General features: G+C 43.1%; 1 pseudogene; it reads right to left on the bottom strand.

Annotated features, from left to right (window-relative positions):
* Positions 1 to 8835: 8835 nt before the first annotated feature.
* Positions 8836 to 8954, bottom strand: LOC123971793 (annotated as a pseudogene).
* Between the last annotated feature and the right edge of the window lie 15307 nt (positions 8955 to 24261).

Raw genomic sequence — 24261 nt, forward strand, 5'->3', positions numbered from 1 at the left:
TCTTAAGGTTTGTCCGAGATAATTTTGAAGTGGAAGCGGCTAGGAATATTTCATCACAGCATAAAAGTAGTTACTTTCTGTTGCCAATAGGTGGTGCTATGACTATGAGTAAATATTGGCTTGTAGATATGTCCGGGTGCTAGACTCTAACCAACCTTGGAAAATTTGATACAGAGCATATAAACTGAAGTTACAACAACTTCCTGTTTTGGGTAATTATTGATTATGGAGTTATGAGTTTGTGATTATTGGCATATGGGTGTCTTCAGGGCAGGAATGTCATCAAACTTTTATAGTCTGATGCAGATTTGAGCATGTACACTGAATTTAAAAACTGAAGTTATAACAAATTCCTGTTTCATGGCGAAACATTGATATTTGACGCTACGCTGCAGAAGAGAGCTCACAAAAATTAATTCCGTTCCTTGTGTGACATATCTGCTCACCAGCGCCTCCTGTTATGGTCCTACTCACCAATCAGAGCGGGGACAACAAAAAAAACGAAACTAGAGGAAAACGTGGGATAAAAGCATCAGGCGAACAGACACAGGCGGTGGCTATGCCACAGTTTTTCTCCAGCGTCAGCTCACACTGAAGTGTTTCAGCAGCATTTAGCCTGCCCTATGTTGATGACGTGTTGTTAATTTTTCATTTTGTGTGCTTCAACTACGGATAACAGCTCCCTGTGAGCCCTTTCATTCCGCTCTCTGCAGGCTACATATCCACATGGAGCACCGAATAAAAGAGTTTTGCCTGCCTGGTTTTGCAGACTTGTTCAGATTTTGTTAATTTGTTCAGTTGTCCTTGATTTTTTGTGCTTCTACCATGGTTAAGTAGGCTACATAGTTAAATTATTTCTTTTTTTGTCCATTTTAACTGTGTTTATTGTTGATATACAATCGGGAGGCTGCACAGGGTGTTATTTTGAAAATCGGCCGGATTCTCTATGCTGTTCTGTGTCTGACTTCTTGCCCGGTTAATCTGTATAAGTAAAAAATGAACTATCGTGATCAACAGAATATGAAGAAAAAACGGTTCTGTCAAAGAAGGCTATGTATTGTGCCACTGAGATACACTATATTGACAAACGTTTTAAGATGCCTGCCTTTACAGGACTCTGTTCAGGCCAGTCAAGGTCGCCACACAAAACTCACTCATCCATGTCTTTAAGGACCTTGCTTTGTGCACTGGTGCGCAGTCATGTTGGAACAGGAAGGGGCCATTCCCAAACTGTTTCCACAAAGTTGTGAGCATGAAGTTGTCCAAAATGTCTTGGTATGAAACATTAACAGAACCTTTGACTGGAACTAAGGTGTTGTAACGTGAATGTTATGTGTTATTAGCAGTCAGGCAGGCAGACTGCTAAGGAGCGACCTAGGTGAGGCTTTCAGGTGTGTTTAGTTAGCATGTTAGCTGAGATGTAACAAAGTGATAACTGCTTGATGGAAGCTGCAATAAATCACCAGTTAACTGTTATGACTTCATCATTTTTCATGAGCTTGATACTTGTGTCACAGAAACACAAATATGGCAAAAGTAAAAAAAAATAAAAACAAGCAAAAGAAGAGTATATATAGGGTTGGCTTTCCACTGCTGGAGACAGCTCTTGGAGAGTAGAGCTTGCAACATTTCTTTAATGTAAAGTTAAGTTACATCTGATAACTAGATCTATATATGGTTTTTGATGACTGTTTTCTTGCCATATGGTCTTGTTAAATCTGAGCTAAGCTGTAAAGAAAAACTAAAGGCCAATCTCCCATGTGAAGATTAGAAGAAATCAGTGTTATTCTCAGAGTTCCAGCAGTTTGGTCGAATTTTGTGTGTTCTTGCCTGCAGCTAGTAGTTGCCTTTTTTAAATAAGTGATGAGACTGTATTGGTTCACCATACTGTAACCAATTGGCACTACTGTTATGAGATGAGGCTAGACTGTGAGTTTAGAAAGTTCACTATGCATTTTTGAGTTTTGGTTACTTCACAAAATCCCCAGCTGGGGAAATCCTAGTTAGGTCCCCTCAGCTATAACCTGTCCAGAAGGACAAAACTGTGTGGATTTGATCAGTTAAAACAGTAGTAGCATAAGTATCATTATTACTATTGATATTATTACTGTTATCGTTAGTATTGTTTTTCCTTGGTTGATTTTACATTCACTAGTATAACCAGTGTATACAGGTCATTCTCTTTTAGAGTTGGCTGTTGGTCTCTGGTTAATTAATAAATAACTGATTCTAGGTGACACTTCTTTAAAAATCAGACAGACAGCAGAAATTTAATTCAAGTCAAAATAATGTATTTATAAAGCCCACTTAAAAACAACCACTTTTGAACAAAGTGCAGTCTAAAGTAATGCAATCAAATCAACAACAAGAAAAAACAACAGACTATTCAGATCTTTAAAAAATATCTGATATAATCTGTGCAAGGCCTTAAAAACAATTAAAAGTACCTTTAAATTGACTCTATATTTGAGCTGTAACCAGTGAAGAGAGGCCACTGTCAGAGAGATGTGGTCCGTCTTCTTTGTACCAGTCAGCAATCTAGAAGCCACATTCTGAACAAGCTGCAAACATGATAATAATGACTGACAAGCCTACAAGAACAAAGAATAGCAATAGTCAATTCGGGACAATATCAATGCAAGTACAATTTCCAAGTCCTCATGCTTTAGTTTTGAGATGGTCCTTAAATGAAAAAAGCTACCTTTGACAAAAGCTCAACGGATCATTAATTGAAATAAATGAATAAATGGCTGATTCATTATAGGTCTGACACAGAGAGATCGATGTGCTTCTGTCAACCAGCAGATGTCGCTAACAGCCTGACTATATATATTTCATATTTCTGTGGTCTAAGACAACCAATCTCTCTGCTTCACTGTGTGTGTGTGTGTGTGTTTTGACTGTGACTACATTTCTACCCTAACCTTAACCAAACTGTTGGGGTTCTCTTGCCTAAAAACTAACCACAGACAGGAGGTAGGACATTAACCTGTGTCTGGTCTCAATGATGTAAACTTTGTACGCTTACCATCCACCACGACCACCTTCTGAACATATGTTAGCATCCATGCAATGCATGCTGTAGCGCCGCTGTGCGTATTGAGAGATGGGGCGTTGCCCGCTCCTCATTTACATAATGTTGAGATCTAGGCCACTAAATCAGGGGTGTCCCATGTGATTCCCTGCATTTTGGAAACTCTTTAAACTGTTTTCGAACTGTTGTTGTAAAATGAAGACTGATTCAGCATTTCAGTGAACTATTTGTAATATAAGAGAAACCAGTTTGATATCCGAGAGCTAACAGCCCAAAGTGAATGCTTTGTTCAATCAGGTGCAGCCAGGAAGTGTTTGCTCAGTTGTAGAATGGTTTAGCCTGTAGGCAAAGAAGAGAAATTGAGAACTGCATCATGCTGACACTACCTAGTGTGCCCATCAAATGTCCAAAGCTGGGAAATGTTGGACACGACCTCTCACATCAGAAAAAAAGTTTGTGGAAGTGTCATACTGCTTATCTATAATAAGTTATATAAATTATATATGTGATATAAATAATCTGATTCTGATAAATGATAAAATATGCGTCCCATGCTTGCCAACCCTGTTGATTTTTCTGTCCCTCTCTCCGATGTTCTCCTAGAGTTTCTCGATTTCTAGAATGAGCAGTGCCACTGACTCAAGGAAATTATTTTCCACTTTTAAAGCGCTACTAAACCCTCCTCCACCTCCACCACCCACAAACTTGTCTGCTGATACCTTTGCTGCCTTCTTCACAGGCAAAGTGGAGGCTATAACCAGCCAATTCTTTGAAACACTCAAACTCAACCATTGTAGCAGTCCTACTACATCTTTTCCTCTGCCCTCCCAGGTCAGTGGTTCTTCACTCTCCTCGTTTACTCCTCTAACAGAGAGCGAACTATCAGAACTCTTGACCCGTAGCCGTCCAATTACATGCCCACTGGACCCGATTCCTACGAATCTCCTCCAAGCCATATCTCCTACTGTGGTCCCGACAATTACTCATGTGATAAATACTTCTCTGGCTTCAGGAACCTTCCCGACCACTTTCAAAAGGGCTCAGGTTACACCCTTGCTCAAAAAGCCCTCACTTGACCCAACTCAAGTTGAGAACTATTGACCAGTGTCTCTTCTACCTTTTTTATCCAAAATTATTGAATGGGCAGTATTCAAACAGGTCTCAGAATTCCTCTCAGGGAATGACCTCCTAGATCCATATCAGTCTGGTTTTACGAGTGCCCACTCTACTGAAACGGCTCTTCTGTCTGTAACAGAAGCCCTAAGGTCAGCAAAAGCTGCAGCCCAATCCTCGGTTCTTATCCTGCTTGACCTATCAGCTGCCTTTGACACAGTCAACCACAGGATCCTGCTATCCGCTCTCTCAGCAATGGGCATCTCGAGTAAAGCACTCCTGTGGTTCGAATCCTACCTCTCGAGGCGTTCCTACAATGTTTTGTGGCAAGAACAATTATCCTCCTCCCACTGCCTCTCCACAGGGGTGCCCCAAGGCTCAGTGCTTGGGCCCCTTCTCTTCTCAATTTACACCACATCACTGGGGCCGATCATTCACTCGCACGGCTTCTCTTACCACTGCTACGCAGACGACACACAACTCTACCTATCCTTCCCACCAGGCGATCCCACTGTCTCGGCGCGGATCACGGACTGTCTGTCAGACATACCTGCATGGATGAAGGCTTGCCACCTTCAACTAAACCTCTCTAAGACTGAACTCTTGGTCATTCCAGCCAAGCAATCTATCCTCCATAACATCAAACTACAAATTGACTCCGCAACCATCGCTCCAACCAAGGTGGTGAGAAACTTGTGTGTCATGATTAATGACCAGCTGTCCTTTTCAGACCATGTTGCTGCTGTCTCTATGTCATGCCGCTTTGCTCTATACAACATAAGGAAAATCAGGCCCTACCTCACTCAATACGCCACCCAGCTTCTGGTACAGGCCATGGTTATCTCTCGCATCGACTATTACAATGCCCTCCTAGCAGGTCTCCCAGCTTGTGCGGTGAAACCCTTACAAATGGTTCAGAATGCAGCAGCGCGTCTGGTTTTTGATCAGCCCAAAAGGACTCATGTCACTCCATTACTCAGTGACCTCTACTGGCTCCCTGTGGCCTCCAGAATCAAATTCAAGTCACTAATGCTTGCATACAGAGTGACTACTGGGTCTGCACCATCTACCTAAACTCCATAATACAAACTTACGTTCCTTCTCGGCCGCTACGCTCCTCCAAAGAACGCCACCTGGCTCTGCGATCCCTTCACACAAAGCAATCCCAGTCCCAGCTATTCTCATCTGTGACACCACGATGGTGGAACGAGCTACCACACACCATCAGAGCAGGGGCGTCCCTCTCTAACTTCAAGAAGCTCTTGAAAACTCATCTCTTCCTCTTATAGAACACTTCCTCTTATAGCACCTCTAACTCCTAACCTCTAACATGCACTTCCTGTGCTCTTCTTCTTCTATCCCCTACAATGATCTTGTATTGATAGCACTTTTTGTTTTGATTGCACTTTTTGTTAACTCTTACTCTTCCTTCCCTAGGTATCTAACCCACTGATGTGATATGTACTGTGAGCTCTTACTAGTATTTATTGCTGCTAGTATGTATTGTCAGTTGTAGATCTGTAGTTGATGCTCTGTTGATGCTTGTATGTTGTTCCTCAAATGTAAGTCGCTTTGGATAAAAGTGTCTGCCAAATGAGTAAATGTAAATGTATTCCACCATATCATGAAATGTCTGCCCATCCACTATAAAAATTACAAATATTATCACTGCTGTTTGAGATTGTGTTTTTTAAATTACAAACGTATTTCATATATTGTGTGTAAACAGAATCGCTTGTTGCCTCAGTGCGGAGAAATGCTCTTCTATTTGTGAAGTTTCATTTCATCATTTCATTGGTCAATATTGATGCTAATGTTGTTTCCGTTTCTGTTTCTCCTCCAGTCAGCAGTCAGCATGGGCAGTAGTTACTTGTCATAACCATGTCGTAAGGAGGGACTTGTCAGTATCTAGTCAGTTTGATGTATCACTTTACTTGATGGCGCATAAATGATTGTCACAGCCTCAACTGTGTCATCACTATTTTTGCCTGTTCTCTTCCCTCACCCCTGTGTCTCCTTTCCTGTCAGTCTCTGGCTGTATTCAAAACAGCCTACTATGCTAGCAGTACATACTGATTTGGTCTAAATGTAGCATATAGCATTTAAACAAAATCAAAATCTGCATCGGGCCAATCTACTTCACATATTGTGTCCCATAATGCAAAGTTCTAGAATGGTCACCACAGCTGGTCTTTTATTTAAAATGTTTTATTTAATCAGGCAGTCTCAGTGGTGGACAAGGAGGAATATTAACTGCTCTGTCCCTGACAGCAAAAATATAACTATAACGTTAAACTTAAGTTATGCATGTCAGGTTGTTTTCTTATTGACAGCTTGCTAAGGTTTACATGATATCAAATGTTTTCTTTGCTGGCGTTCTCTCAGCTCCCTCCTGATTGCAATAATCAACTCACCTACTCCGACGGACACACCTGCCAGCCATCAGCTCATCTACTCTACAGTATGTACTCCCATCTTCCATCCACTCATCATCAGATCAATGTTTCTCCTACAGTTGGTCTTGAGTCTTAGGTCTTTGTCTAACCATTTCTCCTTGTGCCTTCAGGATCACTACTCTCTGGTCTGCCTGCCTACTTAGCCTTCTCAGCTCACTTGCTTGCCAGCTATGATCAGGATGGTTTCCAGCCATGCATGTCCATGCCATTCTCCATCACCTCAGCACATCTCCAACCACCATCTTCCTCCTGAAGTTTACAATAAACCTTTTTACCTTCAAAACCTTCCTCACTGATTGTAAGAGATTAATTAATGAGTTTTTGCTAGTTGTGTGCTGTATGACTCGTTAAGAATTGGTCAGTGTGTTGATTACCTGATGAGTGATCAACATAATATCTCCCAGTCTGGTCTCTAGTAATTCATCATGATCTACTATAAAGTCCTTTGTCATTTGGAGTTTTTCAGGAACTATTTATTAATGACTGATCAATTATCAGGTTGATTTATTGCTCACTCATTTCTTAGTAACTACTCACAATTGTGTGAACCATATTGTTAAGTGTTACCGCATTGCCTTAACACATCCATGGATCAGTGTGTTACATTTTGGAAATGTGTGCTATCCCAGAATTATTCAGAGGACACAGAAAGCCGTAGTACACTTGGCATCAGGACTTTAGATAATGCTCACTTTCCCCTAAAAAAGGAACATTTTGTTACAGTTTGGTAACTGCGGTAGGTAGCACCTCTTCCATTCTTCCACTGCAAGTAAAGCGTTACCTCTGCATATTGTGGCAGTGGTCCATCCAACTGATCTGCACAAAAAAAGTATACCTTGCAGAATGTGTTTTTAATTTTACTCTATATTGTGTAGCTCAACCAGCTCAAGAGGCTATACTGCTAAGACTTGCAGATTGTCTGTGCCCTCTCTCCTCAGTATCCACACACATACTGTACACCCACATACTAATTAGAACCACCACACGCCTAACCCCAACCCTTATACTAATAATCCATCTTAATTAATAATCCATCATTAATTAATCCTAGTGGGAGCAAAGAACAGTGTGCAGATTTGACATTCTGCCATGATGTCTCCTGTTTGATCCACCGACAGTTTCTTGGATGTGCATTCCTCCAGTCTTTAATTTGTGGGCAGACTAGCTTTTGAACTCTTTCACAATGTAGCCTACATACAATACAAGGTCTTACACACACACACACACACACACACACACACACACACACACACACACACACACACACACACACACACACACACACACACACACACACACACACACAGTTCTACCCAGCTTCACTCTTTTTGTGTTTTGTGTTTGGCTAAGCACAGATTTTGATGTGTTGCTTCAGGCCACCCAGTGGTTTGTCAGGTTATTAATAATGTATCATAGATCCATTTAAGAGAAAGTGACGGCTTGCTCTCTGCTCAGATAGTAAATGCTTATAGATGCATATTTCTGGAGCTACAGAGCACTCCTGTTCGGACCTCAGCATGGATGCGGTATGAAATATCAGTGTGTTTACCAGCCTTTTAGTGGAACTTAATAAGAGTTAAATTGTGACAGAGTCATTACATAAAAACAGGCAAATGTTGAGGCAAATGAAAGCAAGTAAACAGGTTACTACAGGCTCTAGTGCTTTGTACAACCTTTAAGCTGATATTTTGTAATGTAACTCCATCAAAGAGATTTTTATCAAGTTTGAAGAATAATGGGTTGAAAATATCAGGATGAAGCCAAAATTAAGGAGATACATGAAATTTTGGAACTACTTTCAGGAACAAAGGGCTATTAAAGCAGACCTTATCCACTCCCTTCCCCTCTGACTTAGTTTTCACATGACCAGCGAGAGACTTGCACAGAACATGCTTACCTTAAACCATGGACCAGGATCTTCTTCTCAGTCCTTCAGATAGCTATCAGTTTGTAGAAATTCAGCCAACTCCTAAATGTAATTGCTCTGTATATCGCCTTTCTAGACTTTTCAACCACTCAAAGCACTTTTACACTACATCTGTATTTATCATTCACACACTGAGCCTAAGTGCTCAAACAGAAACTAACATTCACACACTGGTGGAACAGCCACCAGGGGCAATTCAGGGTTCAGTATTTTGCCCAAGGAGACTTCGACACACAGCCTGGAGGAGCCGCTGACCTTCCAATTAACAGGAAACCCGCTCTACCACCGGAACCACAGTCTTTCCAATCTTACAGAACCTGGTATTCCCAGGCAGTCTCCCATCCAAGTACCATCCAGGCTCTACTTTGCTTAGCTTCCAAAATCTGATGAGATTGGGCACGCCCAGAGCGGTATGGCTGAATGCACAGAGCCCTCTCCATCTCCTAAAATCCAACTTTGTTAGCATCCTCGGTAGTGCTCAACAATCCATATCCCATGGGTCGCTCGGCTTTCATCCTCTGACAACTCGAATGTAGCCGGGCCTTCGCCTTCCAGCTGCTCCACAGCGAAAGATCCCATCTTCGGTGTTCGAGGGATGTCACCCCCATCCAGATGCTCCTCTCCAATCTGATCAAGATCCAGACACTCAAATGACAGACAAAGCCAACTCAGAACTTTCTAATCACAGCCATTTCAGGAGTTACCTAGTGAAAACCCTATAGTGACGGTGTCTGCCCCCCGACCATCGAAATTATTTAAATCAAAGGTAAACAGAAGAGGAGCTGTGCATAAAAACCTCATAAAAATTAAAACCACAAGAGCAATAGGGAAAAAGAATAGAATGAAGAATTAAATGTGGACTTAAACATCAGATCTCTCTCCTCTAAAGGTGTACTAGTAAATGAATTAATATCAGATTATGATATTTATTTATTTTGTCTTACTGAAACCTGGCTGCGTGATGGAGAATATGTTAGCCATGAATCCACCCCTCCCAGTCATATTAATACTCATATTCCTCGAGGCACAGGCTGAGGAGGTGGAGTTGCAGCTATCTTCGACTATAACCTACTAATCAGCTCTAAACCTAAACTAAACTATAACTCATTTGAAAGCCTTCAGTCTTTCACACCCAAGCTGGAAATCACTGCAACCAATTCTATTTGTTATAGTGTACCAAGCACCTGGTCCGTACTCTGAATTCTTATCTCAATTTGCAGAGTTTTTGTCAACTTTAGTCCTTAAAACAGACAAAGTTATTATTGTAGGGGATTTTAATATTCATGTGGACATTGGGAATGATAGCCTTAGTACTGCGTTTATCTCTCTATTAGATTCAGTTGGCTTCTCTCAAAGTGTTCATAAACCAACTCACTGTTTTAATCACACACTCGATCTTGTTCTGATATATGGTATTGAAATTGAACATTTAATAGTGTTCCCACAGAATCCCTTTTTATCTGGCCACTGTTTGATAACTTTTGAGTTTGTATTGCTGAGCTATGTGAGAAATACATTATAAGTAGCTCAATTTTAGAATTTCACTGTTACTAACTTGTGAAAAATTAGCATTGTTTTCTACTCAAAGGCTGATTTACATCTGCTGGCATGTAGGTGAGAGTTTTAACATAGACCAATCAAGAGACAGCAAAACATCTGATGCCACATACATTTGCATTTCCTTTCTTAGCTCAGGAAGAGTTTTTTGAGTGTATGCTAATACTCTGCCATTTGTTTTCCTTCATCTACAATTTGTTGGCTGTTGTTTGCTTTGTACTTGTTCTGTACTTAAGGAGAGGAAATTCTGAGTTCGGGAGAGGAACCGTGCATTCTCTCCGTGGCCACGTTACATAAAGAAATGATTCAACACATCTATTTGACTCCGTATTCTTTGGGAAGGAATTATTTTCCCTGACAGCTACACACCATTAGGCAAAAATTCCTTTGTCTGATAGTGCTTTGGCAAAATTTAAGGATGCGATTTCTTCAGCTCTAAATTCATTATCAAGTCTCAAAGTAACAGAGGATGCTAATTTCAGTCCCTCCCAAATCGATCATCTTGTTGATAGTGCTGCAGGCTCGCTGCGAATAACACTCGACTCTGTAGCCCCTCTAAAAAAGAAAATAATAAAACAAAGACTGTTAGCCCCATGGTATAACACTGAAACTCACAAATTAAAGCAAATATCACAGAAACTTGAGAGAAATTGGCGTTCCACCAAACAAAAAATGCTCGTTTAATTTGGCAAGATAGTCTTAAAACTTATGGGAAGGCCCTCCATAATGCCAGAGCAGCGTACTACTCATCATTAATAGAGGAAAATAGGAACAACCCCAGGTTTCTTTTCAGCACTGTAGCCAAGCTGACAGAGAGCCACAGCTCTATTGAGCCAAGTATTCACAATAGCTCTCTTCATGAGCTTCTTTAATGATAAAATTCTAACTATTAGAAACATAATTCACCAAGCCCTGCCCTCAACTGGCACCGAATTATCTCTAAACTTAGGAACCTTAGAAACAGCTGTAGAACCAGATATATGTTTTGACTGCTTTGCTTCCCTCAATCTTCAATCTTCCAATCTTCTACCAACTAACTTCAATAATTTCTTCACCTAAACCATCAACCTGCCTCTTAGACCCCATCCCGACTAGGCTGCTTAAAGAAGTTTTACCCTTAGTCAGACCTTCTTTACTAGATATGATCAATCTGTCTTTATCAACAGGTTATGTACCACCAAGTAGCTGTAATTAAACCTCTTCTGAAAAAGCCCAACCTTGAACCAGGGGTTTTTGCAAACTATAGACCTATATCTAACCTAAGATCCTTGAGAAAGCAGTTGCCAAACAGCTGTGACTTTCTACATAGCAATAGTTTATTTGAGGATTTTCAGTCAGGATTTAGAGCTCATCATAGCACAGAGACTGCACTGGTGAAAATTACTAACGACCTCCTTATTGCATCAGACAAAGGACTTGTCTCTGTACTGGTTTTATTAGATCTTAGTACTGCATTTGATACCATTGACCATCAGATCCTATTACAGAGACTGGAACGATTCATTGGCATTAAAGGAACCGCTCTAAGCTGGTTTAAGTCCTATTTATCAGATCGATTTCAGTTTGTACATGTTAACGATGAGTCCTCCATGCATGCCCAAGTTAGTCATGGAGTTTCACAAGGATCTGTGCTCAGACCAATCCTCTTCACTTTATATATGCTTCCTTTAGACAATATTATCAGGAAACACTCCATAAGCTTTCATTGTTATGCAGATGATTTTCAATTATATCTATCAATCAAGCCAGATGAAACTCATCAGTTAGCTAAACTTCAAATGTGCCTTCAGGATGTTAAAACCTGGATGACCTGTAATTGTTACATTCAGATAAAACTGAAGTTATTGTTCTGGGACAGTTTGGGTTCAGGAGGCAGACACCATCTCCACATTTAAAAGTAGACTTAAGACTTTCCTCTTTGTTAAAGCTTATAGTTAGGGCTGGCTCAGGTGAGTCCTGAACCATCACTTAGTTATGCTGCTATAGGGTCTAGACTGCCGGGGGATTTCCCATGATGCACTGAGCTCCTCTCTCCTCTTCTTTGTCTCCCTCTGTATGTAACCTCATCCCATTAATGCATGTTACTAACTTAATGCATGTTACTCGACTTCTTCCCTTTCCCATAGTCTTGTGCTTTCTCGTCCCTCTCCTATCACTTTCTGCAGGTGTTTCTGGCTCTGGAGCTGTGGAGTCTGGATCTGTGGTTGCGAGTCACCTGCTGCCCCCTGTGTTCCTGCTCGACACCCTCTGCTACCATTATTGTTACTAGTCCTATCGTTAATATTGTTATTATAATAATTAACATTACAATTATTATCATTAATACTATTATAAATTTCTGTACCATTTTTCATTCAGTCTATAGCTACATTACCTTTACTGTCTGTACTTCTGTGCATATATTGTGTAGGCTGCCTCCCTCCCCGCTCTCTCTCTCTCTTTTTCTTACCCCGATCCGGTCGAGGCAGATGGCCGCCCACCCTGAGCCACGGTTCTGCTCGAGGTTTCTGCCTCTTAAAAGGAAGTTTTTCCTTGCCTCTGTCGCCTAGTTCTTGCTCTTGGTGGGAACTGTTGGGTTTCTGTAAATATCATCACAGACTACAAAAGGCGGGGTACACCCTGGACAGGTCGCCAGTCCATCGCAGGGCCACTGTTATGAGGCTGGACAGAACAGACCCAAACGCAACGCTCAGAGGGAAGGAGGTTTATTGAGGGTTTACAGAGGGGGCTAGGGAAGAGGAGATGGAGGTGAGGTGGACGCCGGGGGACATGGACACGGAGGACCGAGGAGCAGGCGAGGCACAGGCGGTGAGGCGAGGAGCGGGGGGAGCCGGGAGAGCGCCGTGGAGGAAGCCCGATAGGAGAGGACCGGAGGATGAGCCCAGCCGACTGAACGGAGGACGAGGGTGAGTGAACCTGGGAGGGAAAGCAGAGAGACAGAGTTAACACGGGGAATAAAACAGAGATCACTTAAACCAGAGCTTGAGAGGTTGGCACCAGGTTGGGGGCAAGGACGAACAAGCGAAGATGGTGTGGAGAACGTCTCGGGTTACGTATGTAACCCTTGTTCCCCGAGAAGGGGAACGAGACACTGCGTCGGTGACGACACTATGGGAACGCCCCTGGGCGTGGCAGGGCTGAACTATGAATGAAACTACTCCAATCCTATTGGTGTTACTAGAACGGTAGTGTGTGACGGCGTAACCGGAGGGGGTACATAAGCACGCCGGCACATAGGACACATTAGCCCTTTCTATGAAGCAAGGCACTCCAGGCGGGGTGAGGTGTGGTGGACCGACGCAGTGTCTCGTTCCCCTTTGAGGGGAACAAGGGTTACAATACGTAACCCGAGACATTCCCCTTCGAGGGAACTCGAACTGCGTCGGTGACGACACTATGGGACTATGGAACCTGACGGCACGACTAGGAGAGCGCACGGGTGCCGGGTGCAGAAGGCAGGTCCAGACTGTAAAACCGGATAAAAGTGTGAGGGGTGGCCCAGCCAGCCGCATCACACAAATCCTGGAGTGACGCCCCTGCGAGGAGGGCCCCAGAAGCCGCCATGCCTCAAGTAGAGTGCGCCCTTACGGCCATAGGTGAAGGCAAACTGCGCACCTGATAGGCCAGGGAAATAGTCTGAACGATCCAGTTGCTGATGGTGTGTTTAGAAGCGGGGAGCCCAGCCTTGGGGGACCCGAAACACACCAGCAACTGGTCTGCTTTCCTCCACCGGGAAGATCTCAGAGTGTAAATACTCAATGCTCTGACAGGGCAGAGCAGATGAAGTCTCCCGTCCTCCGCTGTCACATGAGGTGGGGGATGAAACGCCTGCAGCACTGTGGACCCTGCCAGTCTGGCCGGAACCTTAGGGACATAACCTGGACAGGGGTGCAGGATGGCCTTGACCCTCCCCGGGGCAAATTCCAGGCATCAGGGAGACATCGAAAGTGCCTGGAGATCCCCCACCCTCCTCAGAGAGGTGATAGCGAGGAGAAAGGTCATCTTAAGGGTCAGGTGCTTGGCCTCAGCCAACTCCAGGGGTTCGAAGGGGGCCTCAGCCAGCGCTTCGAGAACCACTGACAGGTCCCAGGTGGGAACCCTGGAACGAGTCACGGGTCTCATCCTCCGGGCTCCACGGAGGAAGCGCACGACCAGCGGAAGCCTCCCCAAGGGCCCATCACTCAGAGGGGCATGGAATGCTGCAATGGCAGCCACATTTACTTTTAGCGTGGACTGGGAGAGGCCAGCGGAGAAACGGTGCTGGAGGAACTCCAGTATCACAATTACCGAGCAGGTAACTGGGTCCACCGCCCGTTCTCTGCACCAGGTGGTGAAGAGACACAACTGGGTCCACCACCCGTTCTCTGCACCAGGTGGTGAACACATTCCACTTTATGATGCTCGATAGGTTGAGCCACAGATGGCGCTCCGTAGCCACCAAAGCCACCATGGATCGGCCGATGGAACGGGCCGTTTCCTTGGTCACACGGAGAGCCAAGTCCGTCGCTCTACGGAGCTCCGTCAGGTCCTCCTCAGAGGGACTTCCCCCTACGTCACAATCCCAAAGGAGATCGGCCTGGTATACCTGCAAGACAGCCATCGTATGTAGGCTGGCACCAGCTCGACCCGCTGCCATGTAGGCCTTGCCCACCAAATCGGACGTCATCCGACAAGGCTTGGTGGGGAGCGCCGGCGTCCGGAGGGATGACGCGAGGTTAGGAGAGAGGTGGCATCGCTCCATAGCCGTGCTGTCTGATTCCAACAACTCGTTGTGTAGCTCCGGAAACAATGGTAGGGGCTGACGCGGGGGTGGCGCTCGTGTTGCAGAAACCGCACATCTAGCCTACCGATGGCTGCTGCACCGCCTGTGGCCAATCAATGTGTAGCTTGGCCACGGCCCGCGTCACCACTTCCAACAACTCCTCGTATCCTGGCGAGGGCTGATGACATTCCGTTTCCTCCATGCTAAGCACATCTAGCTCCTCAGAGCCAGATCGTGTCAGCCTTTCCGGACTCGCCCCTCGAGTGGGAGAAACCGAGAAACGGGCTCCCGATCCGGGACGAGGGGAGGAGGATTCCGCAGACGAGGACCGGAAAAAGGCCTCAGCCGTTCCAGCACCCTCGGCGATCTCGAGTTGTGATCCCAGGATCGGAGCCGCCGTGACGCCTCAGCGACCGCGGAGCCTGTGCCACAAGGGGAGTGCATCCGACCATCCTCTAGGAAGAGAGCCACTCGACACTTCAGCACCCTCAGAGGCAGGGCCTCGCAATGGTCGCAGGCAGCCCCCTCGAGAGCCGCCTGAGCATGCGACATCCCCAGGCATGAGACGCACATCCCATGGGTATCACCCTCCGTGATGAAACTTTCACATGGGAAGACACACTGTCGAAATCGCTTTGACATGATCTGCTGCTTCGTCTCGATGTCAGGTAGGATAATGGAGCTTCCAAACATAGCCAGAGTGCCTGCTGAATAGAAAGAAGCTAATGTGTCCTATGTGCCGGCGTGCTTATATACCCCCTCCGGTTACGCCGTCACACACTACCGTTCTAGTAAAACCAATAGGATTGGAGTAGTTTCATTCATAGTTCAGCCCTGCCACTCCCAGGGGCGTTCCCATAGTGTCGTCACCGACGCAGTCCGAGTTCCCTCGAAGGGGAACCGGGGTTGAAATACTTGCTGAGATGAGGTTGATTACTGGCAGGTGTGGCAGACTGGGGAGGTTACTGACGAGGTGCAGGTGCGGGTTGTTGGCTGGGCTCAGGAGCAGAGGGGGAGAGAGAGGAGGAGAACACAGCGAGGCAGGCAGAGCAAAACAATGGGAGAAATAAAGCAAAAAAAGGAAACCAGGACACTCACCGTCAGCCGGGCTGTCCCCACAACAGCCACATATAGACAAACCATTCATGCTCACACCTAAAGACAATTTAGGGTCACCAATCAACCATGTCTTTGGACGGTGGGAGAGAGAACCTACGCAGACACAGGGAGAACATGCAAATTCCACACAGAAAGTCCAGGGCAACAGGGGTTTGAACTCGCGACCTTATTGCAGCACCACCACCCCAACTACCTAGTACCCTTAATTATTTTATGCACTGTAATTTAGTGTTGTTAACTTTTGTGATTTATTGCTACACTGTTATTTAATTCTGTCTTGTAAGGTGACCTTGAGTGTTTTGAAAGGATCCTATAAATACAATATATAAATATTATTATTATTATTTTTATTTTATTTTTTATTTTCATCATTATTTTAAAGACACCAAGACCTGAATCTACTTTGATAATTCCAAATTGATTTCAACAATTCCCTTTTTAATGTTTATTTTGCTAATTTATCTGCTCTCTCCTTTCCAAGGATACTGAATGTTCTGGGAACCCATGGACTTGATATTTTCCCATGTCTAAGTTAGTAAACAAGATTTTATAAGAAGAACCCTGATGATGTTTGGCAAACCTGTCTTAATGCTAACCCTAACCCTGCATCCTTTCCTCGCCTCTACCTTTCCATCCCATTTTCTCTGGCCACGTCAGCTCCCCTCACTTCAATAGCAGTTATACAGACCACACCCAGGACTGCGAATCAGGGCAAATAACCATTGTTTCCTCCCATTTCTTACGCAGCAAGTGGTTCTCAGTCAAATAGCCGTTGAATTCTCATCCTCACTCCTTCCTCCACTATCTGTGAAATGTACCTGGGAATTATAGCAGCCATTTTGGAGGACACAAATGGTCCAGAAGATCATCGCCATTTAATCAGACTGACGCTCTTGCAGACACCATGGTTGCATTGTCTAGTCATAATGCAGTTCATTTCGAGGCTTACCCTGGTTTCAGCACAGCTCCATCATCCAAGCCTCCCACATCCCGGGCCACAAAACTCATAGCTGACTGGCTTTTTCATTTCTCATTCCAGCTTAGCCCCAGCTTCTGAGCCTCTTTTGAGTCAGAACTCAGAACGCACAGGCTGTTCCCCCGATTCTCTTCCATCCATCTGTCCACGACCCTGAATCCTACCCCAACCCTTTGATCCCTCACCCTTCAACTCCATCCCCACCACCCAACCATTCATTCCCATACCTCCATCCCCTCATCTTTTCATCCTTCATCCAGTTATCCCTCAGCCCTCCTCCCGTCATCCCTCACTCATCTTTCTCATCCCCATATCTCTCCACCCTCAACATCCCCTCATGAAAGCATCCGTACATCATCTCAGTTCTCCACCATCCATAATATACAATAAAAAATTCCAAATCTATATTTTTATTAACATGGTCTTTGTTAGTGAAATGAATATTCAGTGTGGCCCTGAATCGTATGTTACATCTTACTTGTCAAGAAGCAAAATGTTGTTTGATGCACAGTTGAGAGCTGGTATTCCTCCTCTAGCTACTGAGGTTAACAGATGCAACAAGCCCAAGAGTGTTCAGCCACACTAGCAACTCAGTGAGGCTGTAAATAGACAGAGCGGTGCTTTGAGCTAACATCCTCATGATGACAATGTTAACATGCTGATGTTAAAAGGGTCCCTTAAGACTTTTCATGGGCTACATATGCTTTGTAGGAAAAAATAATGAGACCTACATTATGGCAACATAATGACAGAAATGTCAGATTGAGGATATCTGCATATTTACTTTGATTAATTAAAACATCTGCTCCGGTAAACTAAAGCACAATTTATGTTTTTGTGGTCGTGTTTAGGCAACTCAAAGCACTTGCTTAAGGTTAGGGACAGATTGGGATTTGGTTACAAGCTGGCGGTTTGACCATTTACTAAGTGGAGGACAAATCTGTCTCCAAAAGCTCTACCTTTTGAGAATATGTTTGTAGGACTAAATCTATCACTGGTTTGTGTCCCCTGATTATTGTAAAAGTGTAAAACATGTTGGAGTTTGACTGCTAATAACTGCCAGTGTAGTTTATACAGTACTTCAGTTTTAACCAACCTCCACCTACACTCCTCCTCCGATACACACAAACACACACGCTTCAGTGTACTAACTCCCTCTGATTTGTCTCACGTCACTCCAGTAAAGTAATTATATTCAGATAAACGTGCTCTCACATGCACACACACATATACACACATCCATACACATTCAGTATATACTGGTAAAATAGCTTGATCCAAATGAACTCACAAGCAAACATGTGCTCACATATCCTATCTTTGCCTCCGAGGTTGGTGCAGATCCTCGTCTGTTCCAGCTATTACACCTTGGTGTTAATTTCTTCAGGTTTTTGACAAGCCTCCAAGCAAAAGCTTGTTCTTTGTGTAAGTGCTTTTTCTGAACTTCTCCCTATCTCTGCAGATTAGTCAGGGAGCAAATTACCTGCCTGCACAAAAAAGCACAGTCCTACACATTTTGCTGTGCTTGGTGTACAGATCTCCTTTTGAAGACAGGCTATGTTATTTCCCCTAGCCCTGCAGCGGTCCTTGCATGCAAATCATCATAAAATTTAATTTTACAAAACTGCACATGTATTCCGGTGCTCTTATCAGCATCTGCACAAACTGCATACAAATCAGGCAAGGATCACACACCACAGCAAAGGTCTCCACGTAAAAGACTGGCTAATTACTAATTGGGTCGCAAGGTCTGAAGCAAGCTCGACTAACAAGAATTAAAATTAAAATGCGGGGGCGCCTCTTGCCTGTGAAGTGTCTCCGGCTTCCTGGTGACATGCCCCAGAGCAGAAACACACTGACAAATGCCACTGCCACAGTAAGTCTCTGAGAGGCTGCTTCTTGTTTAGCCCAGTCTACACAGCTGCTTCACAACATCACACAATGGCTAAAACATGTCAAATGATTTTTGCTTTTCAGCGACACTGACATTCCGTCATTACACTGAATGTGATGTATTTACTGTGCATGGATAGATGCAGCAAAGGAGGCCCAGGCTTTGGCTTCCACCTTCAGCTGCATTTACACAAGAATGCAAAACACATTCTGATAGCATTTTATTCCCAACAGTCAGATTCCTATTCCTATATGACGTCTTCCCATTTACATCTATGAGATAAAAGTTTATTTTGGATCTGTGTAATTGTTGTTACACATGGACAAATTATGAGACAATGGACACCTGGGTACAGATATGTAAAACAACCCCCCCTGCCCCACACACACACACACACACACACACACACACACACACACATCCTCCACTCGAGGACATCTTGGAACTTTTACATAGTATTTTGTGGTTTAAAAATGTGTTGGGGGGAAGCAGTTTGTAAAAAGTTTAGTTTAGACATTATTAGCAGTTGTCACATCTCTTATTAGGGCTCTCAACGGGAATTTTTTTTTTCTCAACAGGAAATCAGATTGATTTCCTGGTAAATTAAAACTTTTTAAGCAAGCCTTTAGGATGCTTAAAAATTCCCGAAGCTTTGCACCCATAATTGAATTGGTAAATATTATGTATTTTGTTGTCTGATGTGGTTCTGGGGCATGGGTGTGAAAAATGGCTCAATAGTGACCCCCTTAAAAAACAAAGTAGCCCTGCCATGCGTTTCAGCTAGATGTATGCAATTTGGGATGCAGATGTATCCTCTCTAAACTTAAAAAAAGCTGTAGTTCAAATTTGGGCAGTGCAATCTAAAAACCTTAATGAAAGGGTGAAAGCGGCAGGAGAAAAAGAGTAAATAAGTTGAGTTTGTATTTCTTAAAACTTGAAATACAGCTACAGAATGACTACTACTACTATTACTAATAATAATAATAACAACAATAATACATTTAATTTATAGAGCACATGTGAAATCGAAGTACAATGCGCTTTACAGATGGAAAAATGAAATAAAATTCCAAATGAATGACAAAATACACATAACAGAGTTCATATTATGCTTTTTGGCTTTTTCCCTTTCCTTTGTGCATGTAACAGGTTTGCAAAGTGAAAAAGCCCAAAGTCCAGCCCAAAGGGAGTTCCCATCTCCCACAGAAAACACTGCTCTGAACTGCCTGAAAACAGCTCGTTTGTAGTTCAGCCTTTATGCTGCGTACTCGCAAACACGGAAAGTATAACACTTGCTTTAGCTACCCTCCAGTCAATGCACATAAAGCTGTTACTGTGATGTTGAGACAGTACACAGCTAAAACATTACAGATCAATTTGTTACAAATGAATAACGTACCACTGAAACTCTTGCTCCAGTCTAGGCTGCGTAGTTGGTTCGGGAACATGTACAACTTAACCGAAGCCCTAGTTACTGGCATGTCAGAACCCGCCCTACTCTGCTTCTGATTGGCTAGTAGTCCTTAACTAGGTACTGCGCATGTGCAACTCCCAACAAAGATTGAATAGAAGTGAGATGCTTCACTTGGTAGCTAAAATGCTCCACACAGGGTGAAAAGAGGTGCTGCAGCAATGTGCGGTATGACATTTTTAGAAAATGAAACCAAATAAACCTTTTCTGGTACAACCCCTAAATAAAATTATGAACCTGAAAATGAGCATACTATGACCACTTTAAAAATAATGAACAAGAAACTATTAAATAAACAGGCAGTCCAGATAAAATCAGGATATGCTTTCTGATAATAGTGTGTTTCAGAAGGGACTAGCATCACATAGTTGACACAGTAGGTGATAATTAACTGCTTCATGCAATGTTCAAAATGTATTAACATGTTTATGCATGTCAACCAACTGCTAGTAAATGTATTGATTCCTTAAAAACTTACTTGATGTACACCACCTACAAGCAACAGGAAGTAAGTCTTGTATGACAATCATCATTTGATTTGCTGGAACATGACCACACGAAGCAGACGCAGGAAGTGACATTTAACTCAATCCGTGCAGTGTCCAAAGTGCATGAAAATTCAGAGGGACATCATCAGCAAACAAACAATTACACAGAGGTATGATAACATGCAAACTAGGGAGAAGGAGAGAATAGGAGAGGCTGGATCTCATGGGGGACAAAGACTTGCAGATGCGGCACGCCCCAACATGCCGGAGGTGCGAGGGCCAGCTCATTGCTGCTTGTAGCTTTAATTTCAGCTCTCCCTACATTGCTTCCTGATGTTCATGTATGTTACTTGATTAACTAATTTAATAACAAGCTACCAACATTTTTGTTTTTATTTGTAAATTTTTTGTCTTTATAATTGAAATCATGTATGATTATGATTACTTGTGGCAGAAATACACTCATCAACATCAGGAAAAAGAAGTATCAGATTGAGTGCAGCGGACCTGGAGACAATCACTGCTCAGGGCATCTCCCGTCCTGAAAACCAGACCAAAAGGTCACCACAAGCAGTGTGATCGAACCAGAAAGAGAGGAAAGCAATCAGGTATAAGAGGTAAGATATCCCAGGTCAGAACTAAGTCTGCTCGCTAATGTCCAGTCGCAGGAAAATAAAATGGATGTTTTTAATTAGTTCTGTCTCATCGTTTGAGTTTTGTCTTTTTATGAAACACAATTAAAACAGATTATATGATAGTACATGTCTGTGACTATCAGTAGCAGCAGATATAATAGTTTAACATGAGATAATAAGTAGATGTAGTCCAAACAGCAATGAGAGCAGTACATGGGGTACAGACTGTATATCAAGGTCATGTTTGCCCAGGGGAAGAACCAGTGATCTTAGCTGGGAGCAGGCGTAGAGCTTGATGGGATACCATATTAAGAAGCTGCTAAAATAACTACTAATATAACTGCACATCAGAAAAGGGTGTCTTAGGATCGATGTTACCAGATAGCCCAGTTAAGGGACCAAATGCCTGTGTTTGACAACAAAACTATCAATATGTGTGAGTGTGTTGTAATACTGTGGTAGATTGTTAGAGGCGCATTACCAGTGTAACATGGTACATAAAACTGTGCTAACTATGACTGTCGTATGGGAGGCTGATTTTTTAGTTTTATATTTGAGTAAATGTAGATTTTTAAGGTTCAAAGTTCAAGGTTAATTTATTTGCCTTTTTACAGCACAGGGCTGCACAATGAAAGGTAAGTTATACATACATATACACACATACACCCTGAAAGTATGTATTTGTATGTCAGTGTAAAGTTCCATTTAATTCATTTATGGTGCAGTGCTGAGGATGAATTGAGTCTGCTCTGCAGTCTGGTGGTGTGGCAGCTGAAACTCCTCTTCTCTTCCCAGAAGGCAGCAGGGTGAACACGCTGTGGCTGTCCTTTAGTATCCTTTGGGCTCTGCAGGCAGATCTTCTGAGCAGTTTTAATCACCCGCTACTGAGCCTTCCTGTCCTGGGCCATGCACATCCCATGCCAGTTAGTGATGATTCCAGTCAGGATGCTTTCTATTGCTCCTCTATAAAAGTTAACAAGAACTTTGCACAGGAATTGTCCTTCTTAAGCTTCCTTAAGAAAAACAGGTGTTTCTGAGCTTTCTTCACCAGCGTGGAGATGTGAGACAACCATGTCAGGTTCTCTGTGATGCTGATTCCCAGGAGCCTGAAACTGTTCACCTGCTCCACCTCAGCTCCACTGATGTAGACAGGAGCGTGTGTCTTTTTTTTTTTTTTTTACATTTAGTCTACATTTATTGTATAAAGAAACAGTACGGTGTGTTAAAGATGTAATCCTACTGATGAAGCTCCAAAAATGGTTCAGAGTTTACTCTTGGAAACAGCAGATGATGAAACTATCTCACCACATTAGTGGCTGTTCTGTAGGTTTCCATCATATCGCATGGTGTTAACAACCTTTGAGATGATTGAAATCAACATGTTTCACCTTGTGGCTTAGGCTCACTCACTGAATGGAGTACCATTCACATTTGACTTTCATTTTCAAGCTCATGAAGGGAGCTCCATTGACTAGTGATGACATTTTGCATTTTCTGTCAAAAATCAGTACATACATACAAAAAAACTTTTTATTCAAGGGCCTTGGTGCATAAGTTTGCTGCCTTAATTGTGTGCCCCATGGGCTCCAACTTTCCTGAACAGCATCATTATATGCCCAGAACCCAGTAGTCCTCCAGTTAAGTAGGTCATAGTAATTAGATTAATTATAACTCTTTTAGAATATGCAACTGGTACACAACAAAAACTAGAAGAATTGTAAATGAAGAATTGTTAAAAGATTTAATATGGTGCCCCTCAATGATTTAAGGCCACAATATTACATAATAGTGTAATGTATGATTTTAGTGGTGCCAATCACTACCAAAAAGTGAAATGCAGTGAACCTGGGGCCCCTGGGGCTCTGAGGGCCACTTTGCCCTGTTGGTGATCAAGACTTGCTTTCTCAACCCCATCTGGGAACAAAGACCCATGATTGAGAACCTCTGACCTTGCATGCCATTGATAAGTGTTGGTGTGCTCTCCTGTTTATTTCTTTCTTTTTATCATCCATCCATCCATTGTCAACCGCTTATCCTGCGTACAGGGTCGCGGGGGGCTGAAGCCAATCCCAGCAGACATCGGACGAAGGGGGGGTTACACCCTGGACAGGTTGCCATTCCATCACAGGGTTCTTTTTATCAAATATTTAAAAATAATAATGTTTAATACCTTGCAAGTGATTTTCATGTGCAAAGACTGCAGTTCACAAATTTTCTTCTTAATTATGACAAATCTAGTACTGTATACATTTTTTATCATATTTGCTTGTTTTAATGGTTATAGAAAGTATGCATGTGGACAGCTCTTGTATGTGTTTATGTGTATGTATAGGCTACTATATATGTTATTTTAGCTCTCAGATTTTAACATGTCCCGATCTGAATACATAGGCCAATAAAGTATGTACACTCACATGAACACACAGGAGCCAACATAGTTTCAGAATTTATTTGTTGAATTAATTTTTTGCATCTCTTTTAGCAGACAGTCTTAATTATACATTCAAACACTCGTCATATTATGTATCAAACTGATGTGAAGTGTAAAGAATGGTGTGTTGTTTGGCTCATGCTGATGCTGGAGGTCACACTCCTGCAATCCTGTTGTTCACCACAACACAGTGTTCATATTGGTCCAATATGCAGTCCAATACTGCAGCCTTTTTGACAGGGAACGCGCTTCCAAATTTACCCTCCCGCTGCGCTCGCTCACTGTACCTTAAAAAAGCGCGTGCGCGGCTGAAGGTCACTTAAACACAAAAGGCTTTCAGCGCTGCGGTCCAATATAGCGCATGCGCGCTGCCGGAGGACTGCTTCACAGACCGCAAT

The sequence above is a fragment of the Micropterus dolomieu genome, linkage group LG05, assembly GCF_021292245.1.
Source record: "Micropterus dolomieu isolate WLL.071019.BEF.003 ecotype Adirondacks linkage group LG05, ASM2129224v1, whole genome shotgun sequence".
NCBI classification, from domain to species: domain Eukaryota; kingdom Metazoa; phylum Chordata; class Actinopteri; order Centrarchiformes; family Centrarchidae; genus Micropterus; species Micropterus dolomieu.